Source organism: Panthera onca, chromosome E2, assembly GCF_046562875.1.
Source record: "Panthera onca isolate mPanOnc1 chromosome E2, mPanOnc1 haplotype 2, whole genome shotgun sequence".
NCBI lineage: Eukaryota > Metazoa > Chordata > Mammalia > Carnivora > Felidae > Panthera > Panthera onca.
The window spans coordinates 3,348,389-3,363,561 of NC_138353.1; positions in this window are offsets into that span (position 1 = coordinate 3,348,389).

A 15,173-nucleotide genomic window follows, 5' to 3' on the forward strand; every position below is an offset into this window, starting at 1 on the left:
ACACCGCTGAAATCAGGCCAGGGTCTCAGACTGACGGTGCAGGGCTTCAAAGGAGGCAAAATACGCAGCCTTGGGACCCTCTGGGATCTGGGATTCAGTCATTTCTGGGGACAAACCTGAAAATCTGGAGCCCCAAATTCCCCTGAGATGCCCTGGGAAGGAGACACCAGCACCTGTCGATCGGCGGTCACAGTTCCTTCTTACGCAGGTGTCTCCCGAGATGATGCTCGTTCCCCTCAAGACTTGGGTCTCCCGTCTTTCCTGGACTGTGGCAGATCCCAGCTCACGATGGATGGATGGTACATGTAAGAAGTTGGGGAGAGTCTGTGGACATCAGGGTCAGTCACCTGCGATGAAGATTTTTATCTAGTATTTTAGGCTTTCTGGGTAGCTGGAGACTATGGCAATTGCATAAGTATGGATGGGTCTCCCCGATGACGGCCAAAGACAGTGGAGGTCAGTATTAATACCCCCGTTTTGAGGACTGGAAGGTGGTCAACTAGGAGAATGTCCTTGTTTGCAGGAAATACAGTCAGTATTTGGGTGAGTTGAATCAGGTCTGTAACATAGTTTCAGATGGTTCAGCAAACAAATTTTTTCTTTGTATTGTATTTATAAACTCTTACGTAGGGGCGGCTGGGTGGCTCAGTCAGTTGTGTCTGACTTTGGCTCAGGTCATAATCTCACGGTTCGTGGGTTCGAGCCCCGCGTCGGGCTCTGTGCTGACAGCTCGGAGCCTGGAGCCTGCTTTGGATTCTGTGTCTCCGTGTCTCTCTGCCCCTCCCCTGCTTGTGTTCTGTCTCCCTCTCAAAAATAAATATTTTTTTAAAAATTAAAAAAAATAACTTAAAAAAAAACCTCTTCCGTGAGTTTGTTTCAAAATAAGTGGAAAAAATGAAAATGCAGAATGACAAAACAGCCAAACCACATCTTAGCATGAGAACAGAAGAGAATGCATACACTTTAAAACAATGCCAAGTAAAAGCAAGAGGGAAAACCTCACCAATTTCCAGTGAGCAAGCTCTCATGCTCTCTGGTTTCATACTTTCTCTATTTGAACAATGTGAATGTATTCCTAGAATAAAATTAAGTTCAATAAATAAAAGGAAAATAATGCATACCCATGGCGGGATCCTGTCATGTACTTTTTGCATTTTCTCCTTTCATTTAGCAAGAAATAGACCTTGAAGATCTTTATCACTACACAAAGATCTATCACATTCTTTAAAAAAAAAAAATACCTGCACATAATCTCATCACCTGGCTGTATCACGAGGATGCCACAAAGACAGTGAGGAAAACCGTGCAAAAGACAGAGGCAGGTGCTTATTGGCAGGCCCCAAATTGGGCGAAAACCACCGCTTGAAAGAGAAAGTTGTGCAAACAGTAAAAAAGCATTCAGACAGGTCAGGGCACTGACCTCAGGGCACCAACTGTAGTCTGTGAGCGGTAAAAGCAGAGAGAGGCAGCTTTTGGACATAGCATGTCGAAGGGGAAAAGGAGAAAGAGGGGGATCTCAGGGCTTTTCAAGAAGAAAGGGGAAAAACAAATCAAGGATATCACGTTTCTCCCCCTTCTCCGCCTCCCAGCGCGAGCCAGCTAGTAAAAAGCTGCACTTTACTACACTGACAGCAGAGAGCGCGCTTGTACTAAAAATCTTTCCAGAAGCAACCAAGAGCATTAGTTAGGCATAGGCTTAACAGGAGCCGTGCAAATCATCCCAGAGAGCCAGCCCTGTTTACAGAAACACACAGGCGCAGACATGTATCAGACACAGCCACCAAAATAAGCCAGGAAACAAGAACCCAAAAACTCAGTTGATACGCACCTAAGAACTGCCCCACTGTTGCACCACCTGTTTCACAGGTTTACAACAGCCCAAGGGTGGAAGCAATCCGGCGTCCATCAAGAGATGAAGGGATAAAGGGAACGTGGTTGCTCTGTCCACTGGAATGGTATTCAGCCTTAAAAAGGAAGGCAGCACTAACACCTGCTATAACACGGATGAACCTTGAAAACACTATGCTAAGAAGCCAGTCACAAAGACAAACGCTGCGTGGTTTCACGTACATGTGTTTCTAAAGAAGCCGGGTTCATAGAGATAGAAAAGAGCATGGTGCTTACCAGCGGCAGAGGGGTGAAGGTCTGGAGATTGCGTGGTGGGACCGGAGCAGTAGCCATTAATCCCTCCAGGGGGAAGTGTGTGCTGGGACGGGAGCAGTAGACATTAACCTCTCCAGGCCGAACTTCGGAGCCAGCAGGGAGCTTCCGGGGGAGGCGCGGAGGCTGCTGGTCTGGCACGAAATTGGGAGCATAACCTCGGGATGCCTGGGATATCTGACCTCGTGAAGGCAATTATAACTGATTACAATCAAGAGCTTAAGTCTCCCTGCTGAAAATACGGGGAGAAATGTCTGTCCTGTTTCTTAGAGCATTTCTTTAGAAAACTTGTATGTTTGGGGGCACCTGGGTGGCTCAGTCGGTTCAGCATCTGACTCTTGGTTTCTGCGGGTTCGAGCCCTGAGTCGGGCTCTGTTCTGACAGTGTGGAGCTTGCTCGGGTTTCTCTCTCTCTCTCTCTCTCTCTCTCTCTCTCTCTCTCTCGTCTCTCCCTCCCTCTCTCTCTACCCCTGCCCCGCTCACTCGCGCACGTGCACTCTCTCTTTCTCTCCCTCCCTCTCCCTCTGGCCCTCCTGGGATTCTCTTTCTGGTGGCCTTTCCAGGATTCTCCTTCTCTCTCTACCCCTTGCTCACTTGGGCCCTCTCTCTCTCTCAAAAAAAAATTATATTTCGCCAACATTATGGAGCCAGTACTTGGCTTAGTTCCCTTGAGGGAACATAAGGGTTTTGTATTCCCCCTTCACAATTTTACTGTATCAGGTGTAGGAAATTTCAATCTCCCCTCTCTTTGCTCTTTTTCTCTCTGTTTCTCTCTCATACCCAAGCTGTCCTCAATTTTTGTGCCTCCATACTGACCTTCAACTCCCATCCCTAATGTGGAGGGAGGGCACAAAGCTGTGACCATGTTTAGGGGCAGTCTTTCCATTAATTGTCCCCATACCTCACACCATTAGGGACCTCTGAAGAGCAGAATCTCCCTGACGATATCTCTTCAATATACAGATACAGGGGTTCCCCGGGTGGCTCAGCTGGTTAAGCGCCTGACTTCAGCTCAGGTCATGATCTCACAGTTCATGAGGTCAAGCCTCATGTCGGGCTCTTAACTGCTTAACTGACTGAGCCACCCAGGCACCCCCCAAATTACATTTTTTTTTAAAAAAAGTAGGCTCTAATACCCAACATGGGGCTTGAACTCACAACCCCAAGATCAAGAGCCACATGCTGTACCAACTGAGCCAGCCAGGTGCTCCACGAAAGTACATCTTTCAATAGTGTGTATCCATTTCCTCATTTCTAAAAGATGGATAATAACAGAACCTTCAGATTTATGCTACAGAGGACCCAATAAGAAAGGAAGAAATCTGCCCTGGAACTGAAATCATGCTTAAAGATTGACTATTAAAATATTTTTAGGACTTCTACTTCTTGATGAAGTAGCCATCACCTATCTTGCCTGTTCATCAAAAAAAAAAAAAAAATAGGGAAGGTGAATAAATATACAAAATAACTCTGAGATATTGCTGTACAGGACTAATACTAACACGCGATACAGGACTGTGGTATCCAAAAGACTGAAACAAACAAGTCTAGCCACATGATTGCTGATGCATTGTGCCTAGAAGTATCCTCTGGACATCTACCCAGGGAGTACAAACCCAAGCAGAACACAACAATTTCAACAAGACGTAGATGTGGGAATTCAGGAAGCTGGGTTCATGCCCTCTACAAATTCAGAGTAGGATAGGCGACTATAGGGAGCCATGCAGAAAAGAGCTCCAGAATTGCAGAAATCATGACGGGAGCTTTGTGAAATTTATGAAATATATATGCCCAGGGATGCAAGAAACTCTGTAAACCTTATCCAAGACAAACACAAAGAAAACCACACGATACTAGAAATGGATATTAGAGAGTGATAACGGATCCCTACTTTCCTAGCCATCCCAAGAAAATTGAAACTGTCAATTCACCTAAATTGAGATAATTGGACCAAGGGATGGGTATTGTTTTTCAGAATTTTTTTTTAAAAATCAGGACATAAGGGGGTGCCTGGGTGGCTCAGTCGGTTGAGCGTCCGACTTCAGCTCAGGTCACGATCTCGTGGTCCGTGAGTTCGAGCCCCGCGTCGGGCTCTAGGCTGATGGCTCAGAGCCTGGAGCCTGCTTCCGATTCTGTGTCTCCCTCTCTCTCTGCCCCTCCCCCGTTCATGCTTTGTCTCTCTCTGTCTCAAAAATAAATAAACGTTAAAAAAAAAATCAGGACATAAGTTTTGGAATTCAATAATTCTGGGAAAATTTTCTTTCTCCATTTATGTTGAGTCTTTCCATGTCTGCTATTACTATAGAGCGTATGTATTTTACAAAAGAATTGGTCTTACTTCTCTAAAGAAGACACCCGGATGGCCAACAGGCACATGAAAAGATGCTCAACGTCGCTCCTCATCAGGGAAATACAAATCAAAACCACACTCAGATATCACCTCACACCAGTCAGAGTGGCCAAAATGAACAAAACAGGAGACTATAGATGCTGGAGAGGATGTGGAGAAATGGGAACCTTCTTGCACTGTTAGTGGGAATGCAAACTGGTGCAGCCACTCTGGAAAACAGTGTGGAGGTTCCTCAAAAAATTAAAAATAGACCTACCCTATGACCCAGCAGTAGCACTGCTAGGAATTTACCCAAGGGATACAGGAGTACTGATGCATAGGGGCACTTGTACCCCAATGTTTCTAGCAGCACTCTCAACAATAGCCAAATTATGGAAAGAGCCTAAATGTCCATCAACTGATGAATGGATAAAGAAATTGTGGTTTATATACACAATGGAATCCTACTTGGCAGGAGAAAGAATGAAATCTGGCCTTTTGTAGCAACATGGATGGAACTGGAGGGTATTATGCTAAGTGAAATAAGTCAGGCAGAGAAAGACAGATACCATATGTTTTCACTCTTATGTGGATCCTCAGAGACTTAACAGAAGACCATGGGGAAGGGGAAGGAAAAAAAAAAGTTAGAGATGGAGGGAGCCAAACCATAAGAGACTCTTAAAAACTGAGAACAAACTGAGGGTTGATGGGGGTGGGAGGGAGGGGAGGGTGGGGGATGGGCATTGAGGAGGGCACCTGTTGGGATGAGCACTGGGTGTTGTATGGAAACCAATTTGACAATAAATTTCATATTTAAAAAAATAAAAAAATAAGTAAACATTAAAAACAATAAAATAAAATCTTTAAAAAAATAAAAAAAAAGAGAGACTCTTAAAAACTGGGAATAAACTGAGGGGGAGTGGGAGGGAGGGGAAAGTTGGTGATGGGCATTGAGGAGGGCACCTGTTGGGATGAGCAGTGGCTGTTGTATGGAAACCAATTTGACAATAAATTCCATATTAAAAAAAAAAGAATCGTTCTTCCAGGTATCTTCCCTGGGTCTACTGAACCATCAAGTGTGATCTTTTTTTTTTTTTTTTTATTTTGTTTTTAAATAATCTCTGCACCCAACACGGGGCTCGAACCCACAACCCCGAGATCAAAGATTACACATTCCACCAACTGAACCAGCCGGATGCCCTTCAAGTGTCATCTTCACCTGCAGCACCACCCAGGTTGTTGACTGTCTCAGTGGATGATATATATTTGATTCATTTTTTTTCTGACTTTCTTTCTGTCAAAGCCTCCCTCAACTCTCCTGTGGTACACACGCAGACCATCATGGCTACTAATAACCCCATCTCCTGAGTCACTGTCTGAATTGAAGTTTCCCGTAGGAAGGCCACAGACTGACATGTGGCCTGGACCCAGTTATGGTGGAGGAGAGCGGACAGAGCCTGACTTTGCAGAACCGGTGGTTTCCCTTCCTGTGTAGTAGCTGATGCTGTTGCCCTGTGACAAGGGCTTCTGAGCTCCAGAGCGCTCATGAGTGTCATGAGTGGGTCTGTCTTCTTGTGACGACTGTCTGCCCAGTTTGCTGTGACACATCCGGGAGGTGTGGACTGAGACACTACCATGCCCCTGGGGATCATTTTCCTTCTTGTACTTGGTGAGTGCGGCAGGGAGAGTTGGTGAGGTTAGAAGGGGAAGAGAATATACTCAGGTTCATGTCTTGGGTTCCTCTCATGGGACTCTTCCTCTGTGAGGTCCTAGAGCCATTTAACTACTGAGGAATCACCCATCTGGTCACTTTTACTCAACTTGCATCCAGGCAATGCCCTGATCTCAGGTGTTTGGAAATCACTGAGTTATAGGGTAGACATCGCTTACCAGGCATATCTCTATTTCAGTGTGTTGTCTGGACCAAAGGATTTGGGCACAAAATGGTGAGTGTTTCTTCCCCTTTCCACCTAGTCACGTTGAGTCTGACTGAGTGCACTGTGGGATAAGTCTCAGGAGCCTTGAACTGGTTCCAACCGTTGACCCACACCATCCGTCACCCACAGTCTTCATTTTGTTTATTTATGTTTAAAAATTGTGGTAAAATTGGGGCACCTGGATGGCTCAGTCTGTTGAGCGTCCGACTGGCTCAGGTCATGATCTCACCACGGTTGGTTGGTTTGAGCCCCACGTCGGGCTCTGTGCTGACAGCTCAGAGCCTGGAGCCTGCTTCGGATTCTATGTCTCCTTCTCTCTCTGTCCCTCCTCTGCTCGCACTCTGTCCCACTCTGTCTCTCAAAAAATAAATAAATGTTAAAAAATAAATAAAATTGTGGTAAAATACAGTTAACATAAGTTTACCACCTTAGCTGATGTTAAGCATGTTTCAGTAGTGATAAGTACATTCACATTGTTGTGCAATCAACTTCCAGAACTTTTCATCTTGCAAAACGGACACTCTATACCTGTTAACCAGCAACTCCCCAACTCTTCTCTCTCAGCTTCCAGCAACCACCACTCTATTTTCTGATTCTATGAATTTGACTTCTCTATATACCTCATACAAGTGCAGTTAGACAGTGTGTGTCTTTTTGTGTCTGGCTTATTTCATGGGATAATGTCCTCAGGGTTCATCTGTGTTGTAGCACATGCCAGAAGGTCCTTCCTTTTCAAGGCTGAATATATTCCATTGTGTGTATAGAACCGACCCTCGATACCTGCTCTGGTCATGATCTTATGGCTCGTGAGATGGAGCCCTGCACTGGAATCCATGCTGAGTGTGGAACCTGCTCGGGATTCTTTCTCCCCTTCTATCTCTGCCCCTCTCCTCTGCTCATGTGCACCTTCTCTCTTTCTCTCTCAAAAGAAAACAAAATTAAAAAAAGGAAAGAATCTGCCAGGGTCACTAATAATAATATTGAAGGGAAACATAGCTGAGAGTGACACAGAGAACAGACACAGAGCACAGGCCCATGTCTCCTCGTAGATAAGGGATTAATTCTCTCTGCCTGTGCCGCAGGAACTTTCCATTTGCCATTGCCTTGGCTGCTTCCAGCTTCCTGATTTACCGAGAGGCCAGCTCACGGGAGAAAGCACTCTTGCTCAGCAAAGAGACAGTAGAGAAAATCCAGACCTCAACATGTGCCGAGTCTGAGAACTTGTGCAAGCAGTTTCCTACCCCTGAATGCCAAGTTCCTTCTTTCCAAAATGGGGATAGCAATAGGCTGTTGCATCCATGAAGACACCACACACCTGTAAAGCTCAGGGAACATCACTTTGCTCAGATTTGATATCATATAAAGTTATCAGTTGCTGGATAACATTTATTGAGATTTTCTCATGTGCCAAGGAATAGTCTTGGCCAATTGCATATATTGTCTCCTTTTATGCTTACTGCTTCTCGATGAGCTAAACTGATGCCTTCATATTCTGGATATATTGAATTCCTGCTGTAACCTCAGCATTGTTCCCCTTACTGGGGACATGGCTTTGAATAACCCCCTTACATGGGGACATGACAGGCAAAGAGATCCCTGCCCTTTAATGGGAGGAAAGATAAAATTAACATAATAGAGAACTTGGAATATGTGCTATGTTAGAAGGTTTTTAATGCTCAAGAGAGGGGCATCTGGGTGGCTCAGTTGGTTAAGCATCTGACTTTGGCTCAGGTCATGATCTCACAGTTTGTGAGTTTGAGGCCCCCATGTCGGGCTCTGTGCTGACAGCTCAGAGCCTGGAGCCTGCTTCAGATTCTGTGTCTCCCTCTCTCTCTGCCCCTCCCCTGCTCACACTATGTCTCTCTCTCAAAAATAAATAAACATTAACAATTAAAAAAATGCTAAGGAGAAATATTACTAAAGGGCAGTAAGGGGAACAAGGATAGCAGTGAAAGTGATGAGGAAGAGACCCTCAGGGTTGATTTTCAGGTTGAATGTGCGTGGTGGAGAGGAAACCACTCAGTAATAACACTAAGGAATAAGTTGCTCTTAAATTGTTGGTGGAGAATGAGATTGGATTAGGTATTCCGGAATATTTCTGGAGCTCTATTTTGGCCCTAAGGAGGGAATGTCCCACAGGAGATGACTCACCCAGGTGAGCAGCTCACAGCTGGGTGAACTAGTCTAGACTTTAAGTGAGGGGCATGTGTATGTGTGTGCGTTTTGTTCACGGTGACTACACAGGGCGAGTATATAGAGAAATGAGACCTAGGTTGGAGCACTGAGCCCAGAGGTTTCCATGCATAATTTTAGGAGTTTGAGGTTGAAGGAATATTCAAGGAAACCATAGGAAAACCAAGACCGTGAGCGGCTAGAAGTCAAGCGAAGGTCATTTCTTAAAAGTTTTTATTTATGTTAAGAGAGAGAGAGAGAGAGAGAGAGAGAGAGAGAGAGAGAGAGAGAACCAGTGCAAGCTGGCGAGAGGCAGAGAGACAGAGGGAGAGACGGAGAATCCCAGTCCGGCTTTGTGCTGTCAGCGCAGAGCCCGATGTGAGGCTCAAACTCATGAACCGTGAGATCATGACCTGAGCTGAAGTCAAGAGTCGGACGCTTAACTAAGCCACCCAGGCGTCCTGTGGAGGTCATTTTTAAGCAGGCTGATGTCCGTTGTGAAATGTTAATGATTTTATGTAAATATAGAAATGAGCTCCTTCTTACAGATGAAGAGACTGAACCTCTCTTTTCATCTAGAGATGCGGGGTTGAGGTGGGGGCACATCTGGGACTCACGTGCTGGACTCTAACCCACACCCACATGGTGTTTTGCTCCAGGGCCTCTTAAGGAAGTGGGATGCTGGGTTTCTTGTCATCTCAGACTGTTTCTCCTGCAGTGACCACTTCCCAGCCTGACATCTGGGCAGTGCCCAGTGCTGTGATCCCCTGGGGCAGTTCCATAAGCATATTCTGCCGGTGCAGTTATCTCCCATCTGCAGAGACAAAGACCCTCTGCTCTGTGGTATGGCAGAGTACCACACAGTGCTCTGCAGGTGGTTGAGTTCTTAATCCAGAATGTGACCTACGTCAATGCAGGGGTATACTGCTGTGTGCACGGGAAGCAAGGAGTCTGGTCAGAAGTCAGAGACACACTGGACCTTGTGGTGACAGGTAAGGGACACCCCAAAGGACACTGTCCCCCAGCCTTGGTCTGGGCTGCCCATGACACTGGACCAGCTTTGCCCCTATCACAGACCCCTGCCCTCCCACTTTATCCATCTGGTCCCGGTCTGTGTTCTGATATGATCCCAAATCCCTTCAGGGAGACGGCTGGAGCCCCCAAGGGACCGCACATCATGGGGACAGACGCTCATCTTTCCCTATATGACCACTCTCTGGTCTTGGGTCATGGGAAAGTAAGAAAAGCGGGTGTTTTGTCCTGGCAAGGGGTGAATTTCCCCTTGACTTTGTCCTTCCTTCTCTCAGGTCAGACCAAGAGAATGATGGCTTTGGGTATGGCTTCCCTCTAATAACTAGCTCTACTATGTTCCAGGAGTGTACACGAAAGCAGCCTCCCTGACTGCTCATCCAGGCGCCAATGTGACCTCCGGAGAGACTGTGACCCTTCTTTGTCATGTACATAACTATGACATCTTTCTCTGCAAGAATGGAACCGCTGTCTGTCCCCAGGACTATTTATATCAAGATCACAACACATTCCTCATCTCCCCTGTGACCTCAGCCCATCAGGGGACCTACAGGTGCTATGGTTCTTTTAGCAACAATCAGTTCTAGTGGTCACTGCCCAGCGATCCCCTTGAGCTTTTAGTCACAGGTGAGGAATGTCCTAGACCGGTCACTGCCATGTCTGTGTTCTGGGATGTCCCACGAGGTGACTGGGGAGGGAGCTCCAAGGCCAGCTGTGTGAGGTGTTTCTGGTGTTGCAGAGCGTGTGGGGCCACATGGAATGCAGCTCCATCCACATCAGGGTCACTGTGGGAATCTCTGGGTCATGTTGAGAAAGCGGTCTCAGGGCACATGTGCCTTTTCTCAATTCATGCAAAGTCGCTATAGGTGCTAGGGGATATCCCGGGAACACTGAGCACAAAGAGACTGGACGCTTTTCATAACCCTCCTCAAACCCTTCCCAGATGTTGGTACCTCCAGAGGTCATGACACAGAAGTCAGGGGAGGTCATAATGTCAAGACTCTTTGTGTCAAGCTTTCTGTCTGTCTGACTGCAAGCTGATGATGCTGGGTTGTGAAAATGACCTCTAGTAAACCGAGTCAAGTAGGGGAGGACCACAGAAAACAAGAAAGCAGTGTCTATGTGATGGGTTATGTTCAAGACTTCACGTGAACAGGCAGGGGTGCCGAGCCCATTTTTCTGTGGGGGGCTCAGTACGCTAAGCCAAGTATTCCATTGGAGTGGAATCTTGGAAGATGAACAGGTGTGTTGCACGTTGGTAAGCAAATGGAACTATATATAAGAAATCAAGGTGATCAGAGTCGGGGGGGGGGAATATGAGAGGAGGCAGCAGGCTGAGGCTGGGATGAGGAGGGGACACAGCGGGGCACCGACTCAAATTGGTGAATACACTCAGAAGACTGGCAAGGACGCCGGGAATACGGAAAGTTAAATGTGCAAGACTTCCAGCATCTGCTGATGAATGTTCAATATATTTATGAAGCCCAGAAAGCCCCTCTGAATTCCTGAGTAGCATATGTGACTTTATTTACACACACACACACACACACACACACACACACACACACACACGTGTACTAGATTATGTCCAACACAAAGTATATATAAAAATATAACTCACATTATATATTATCATATTTTGTATTTAGCATATACATTATACGTTATATAGTAATATACGCTATATAGTAATATATTATATTTTGTATTTAGCATATATAATATACGTAATATAGGGAGCATATAGATTCACATTTATATCCTGAAATGCATGTCTTCCACATCTGTCGCCTCTAAAGTTAGGACGTGACTATAGTCTGACTGGCTGACTCCGTTCTTTTCACCTCCTTGTAAAACAATGGTGCGTCTTACGTCAGCAGTCTTCCATGTTGGTTGAATCGCACCAAACGATATCAAAAATTCCATTTCTACAAAGCGCTCTCGATCAGCACAACCTGTGACTAAAAACCCTGCCCTCAGACCACTTCTCCAGCAGTGACATCCCCGTCTTCCCTTTCTTTCCAATGGAATATTTTTGTGCCAATCTCGATTCCCCTTTCTTTCCCATAAAATCCACACCTAATGGGTGAACACTTTCTGTTGTTTCTACTTTGGAAAGTGATTATGAGTTTGCAGATTTTTCTCCACACCCTCAGGTGTTCTCAGGTACCTTCATATATCACTGGGTTCCAGTTACATCCCCCCTACGTGTCTTCATCTTCCACCACTGCCCGATGCCGTGCTCCCTCCTCACCCCACTTGAAGCCATCCTTTCAAAACCCATTCCATTGCACCATGAGCCTATGCAAGTGCTTCAAAACCTTATTTTTTTGGCACTTTGAGTGAACAATTCAGCTATTTCTGCAGACTCCAGTTCCAGTTTGTTCTGACCCCTGCTTCAACTTCCACTTCACCCGCTTCTTTCCAGCTATACTCCCTCTGCTTTTGCCCTTAGTCTAGAATGTTCTTTTTGCCAGTCTTTCTCCCCTTTCCACCTCTCAGAATGTAACCCCAAAGTCTCCAGCTTTCAAGTTCTTTCCCTGATGCCCAATGGAGAGTAGAATCTCATCGCATTTTCAAACCACCTCTGGCTATATGGAAAGTATACTGAGAGTACAGGTAGAAACAAATCTTTAACGAATGGGGTTGGAAGGTGGACCTTCAGTTTCCAAACCCCTTGTACCCTGTGGGACTGGGACATGCAGAACAATTCCATCCTATGCCACGTTAGCCTCAATATCCTTCCTCCCTGGGACACTGTAATCACCTCTCCCCTTTTCACTGGGCCGGGGGGGGGGGGAGGGGTGTCTCTGGTCTCAGATTGAATGTGGCATTATTGTGGTTGGAGCTGAAGTTTGATGAATTTCTCTCTACCAGTTAGGTGGCCAGGCTCCCCTTCTATGCTGTCCCTGGTTGAGTGTCTCCTAAACCATGTGACCTTGAGCCACATGTTCTTACCACTTCTGACAGAACACAGACAGCTGCTCATAGCCCTGTGATACTAGACATTTATGGATGGTAATCTGTTTAGCAACTCTTTGTACCTCTCTACCATTCTGAGGCTTTCATGGGCTTCCCAGGGTCATGTGACCAGAAGTTGAGCTCATAGCAGGGAAGTGGAGAACGTCTCAGGCTCTGATGACCCCACCTTTCCCTTTGCTTCCCCCTCTCTTGGCCATGCCCCTCATCATGGCACTGAGGTCAGGGTCAGCAGGCAGGTGCCATGTCTTTGTTAGGATCCTGAACAAATTCTGTATTACGTTTTACATCCTCTGTGTGACCACCACCCCACATCAGCACTCTTGACTTGGGGAGAAGACAGATTGTGGTTTGAGTTTTACTGTTTATGCCTTAACCCAGACACTCTTGTTCAGGGAACCACCTGCAGCCTCACATTTGATCAGAGTGAAAAAAGAGACTTTCAGGTCATAAGAGGGGTCTGACTGAGCCTATTTGAATTTGGATGATGTGTGGTTTATGTGTGATCTTTGTATTGTTGGGGTTGAGGGGATAGGCTGTTGGTCCCATATTAAATTCTTTCTTTTTCCCACAGAATCGTTACCCCGAGATTACGGAAAAGAGAACATCCCAGATTACACAACAGAGAACATCATCCAGTTTAGCCTCGGTGGCCTGCTCCTCTTAGTTAGGGGGCTTCTACTGCTGGGAGCCCAGAAGAGCAGAGAAGGTCTGCAAGGTGCAGTTAGGGAGCCCCCAGGCTGAGCAGTAACTCTTCATAGCACCTCATCAGAATGAGGGAATCTAGAGATTCTCAAAGGACTTGGGCTCCATGAACTCTGCATGCCACGGAATGGTGTAGAGTCCCAGCAATTGTGCCAGAAGGAGAGACTTCCCAAATCCCAGATCATATTCTCTCTCTTTCTCTTTCTACGGCTCGATGTGACATCTGACTTCTGCCTCAGTGTCATTCCTGAATCCTTTTTCTTTGTGGATGTTTCTCCATAGGCCTGTTGTCCCTCCTCAGCTCCCGATCCCTCAACATCCACTGGCATCCCTCCTTTTCATGAGCACACTCCTCTTATCCCCATCAACCTGGGGTAGGTACCACACCCCTTCCTTCAGCCCTACCTCTCCTTGTCAGATGATGACACCAATGTTAGATCCAGCCTGTGTTTCTCTAACAATAGTTGATTTACTAGTGATTTCTGGATATCTTATCCACAAGGGGAAAGGAAATGATACAAGGTCATTGGCCCTCCCCTTTGCAGTCTTGATTCATCATACTGCCTGGGCATTTTCTTCAATAATGCCACATGCCACGGTAACGTCCCCAGAATAAAGGCTACCACCTCACCACCGTCCATAATATCCACATTGACCTTCACATGTGCTCTGCCTCCCGGGGCTGGGTCATGCTTCCCTCAGTCCACTTGATTCTACTCCATTGTGGCAGCAGCTTTATGACTCAGGGATATCACTGTAGCCTACACTTATAAGCACAGAACGACATCGCTTCTCAGGCTTTTGGCTAAGATCAAGTATAAGCACAGAACGTGAGCAATTATATGGCCAATCTTGTTTGTTTCCGTCTTTTGGGCATCATCATCCAACACTGCATGTTACTCAATGCCTGAAAGAGTTGTTTTGTAAATTTTAACCTCTATTGCTTTGTTGAAAGGCAAGACTAGTTGTGATCATGCACTTCATGAGGTTGTAGTAGGAATCTTAAACTTTTTTTAAAGTTTTATTTAAATTAATTAATTTTATTTCGATTTAATTTAAGTTTTATTTAATTAAATGTTTATTTATTTTTGAGAGAGAGAGAGAGAGAGACAGAGCGTGAGCACGGGAGGGGCAGAGAGGAGGGAGACACAGAATCGGAAGCAGGCTCCAGGCTCTGAGCTGTCAGCACAGAGCCCGACATGGGGCTTGAACCCAAGAACCGTGAGATCATGACCTGAGCAGAAATCAGAGGCTTAACCATCTGAGCCACCCAGGTGCCCCAATCATTCACACATTTTGAATTACAGACACAAAAATAAACTGTAGAGAGACAGTGTGTGTGAGCAGGGGAGAGAGGCAGAGGGAGAGGGAGAAAGAGGGAGAGGGAGAGGGAGAGAGAGACCAGAGAGAGAGAGAGTTCCAAGCAGGCTCCATGCCTAGCACAGAGCCTGATGTGGGACTCAATCCCACAATCCTGGGATCATGATCTGAGCTGAAATCAAGAGTCAGAAGCTCAACCAACTGAGCCACCCAGGTGCCCCAAACCAGATTATTATACGAAATCATCTTGCTATTAAAAACATCTTAAGAGAAGTAAAGAGATATACTTTCCCTTTTATATAAAAAAAGGCCGGGACGCCTGGGTGGCCCAGTCAGTTAAGCGTCTGATCATGACTAAGCTCAGGTCCTAATCTCACGGTTCGTGAGTTCGAGCCCCGCATCTGGCTCTGTGCTGGCAGCTCAGAGTCTGGAGCCTGCTTTGGATTCTGTGTCTCCCTCTCTTTCTTCCCCTCCCCTGCTTGTGCTCTCTCTCTCTTAAAATAAATAAATATTAAAAAATATATAAAAAAGGCTGTATAAGAT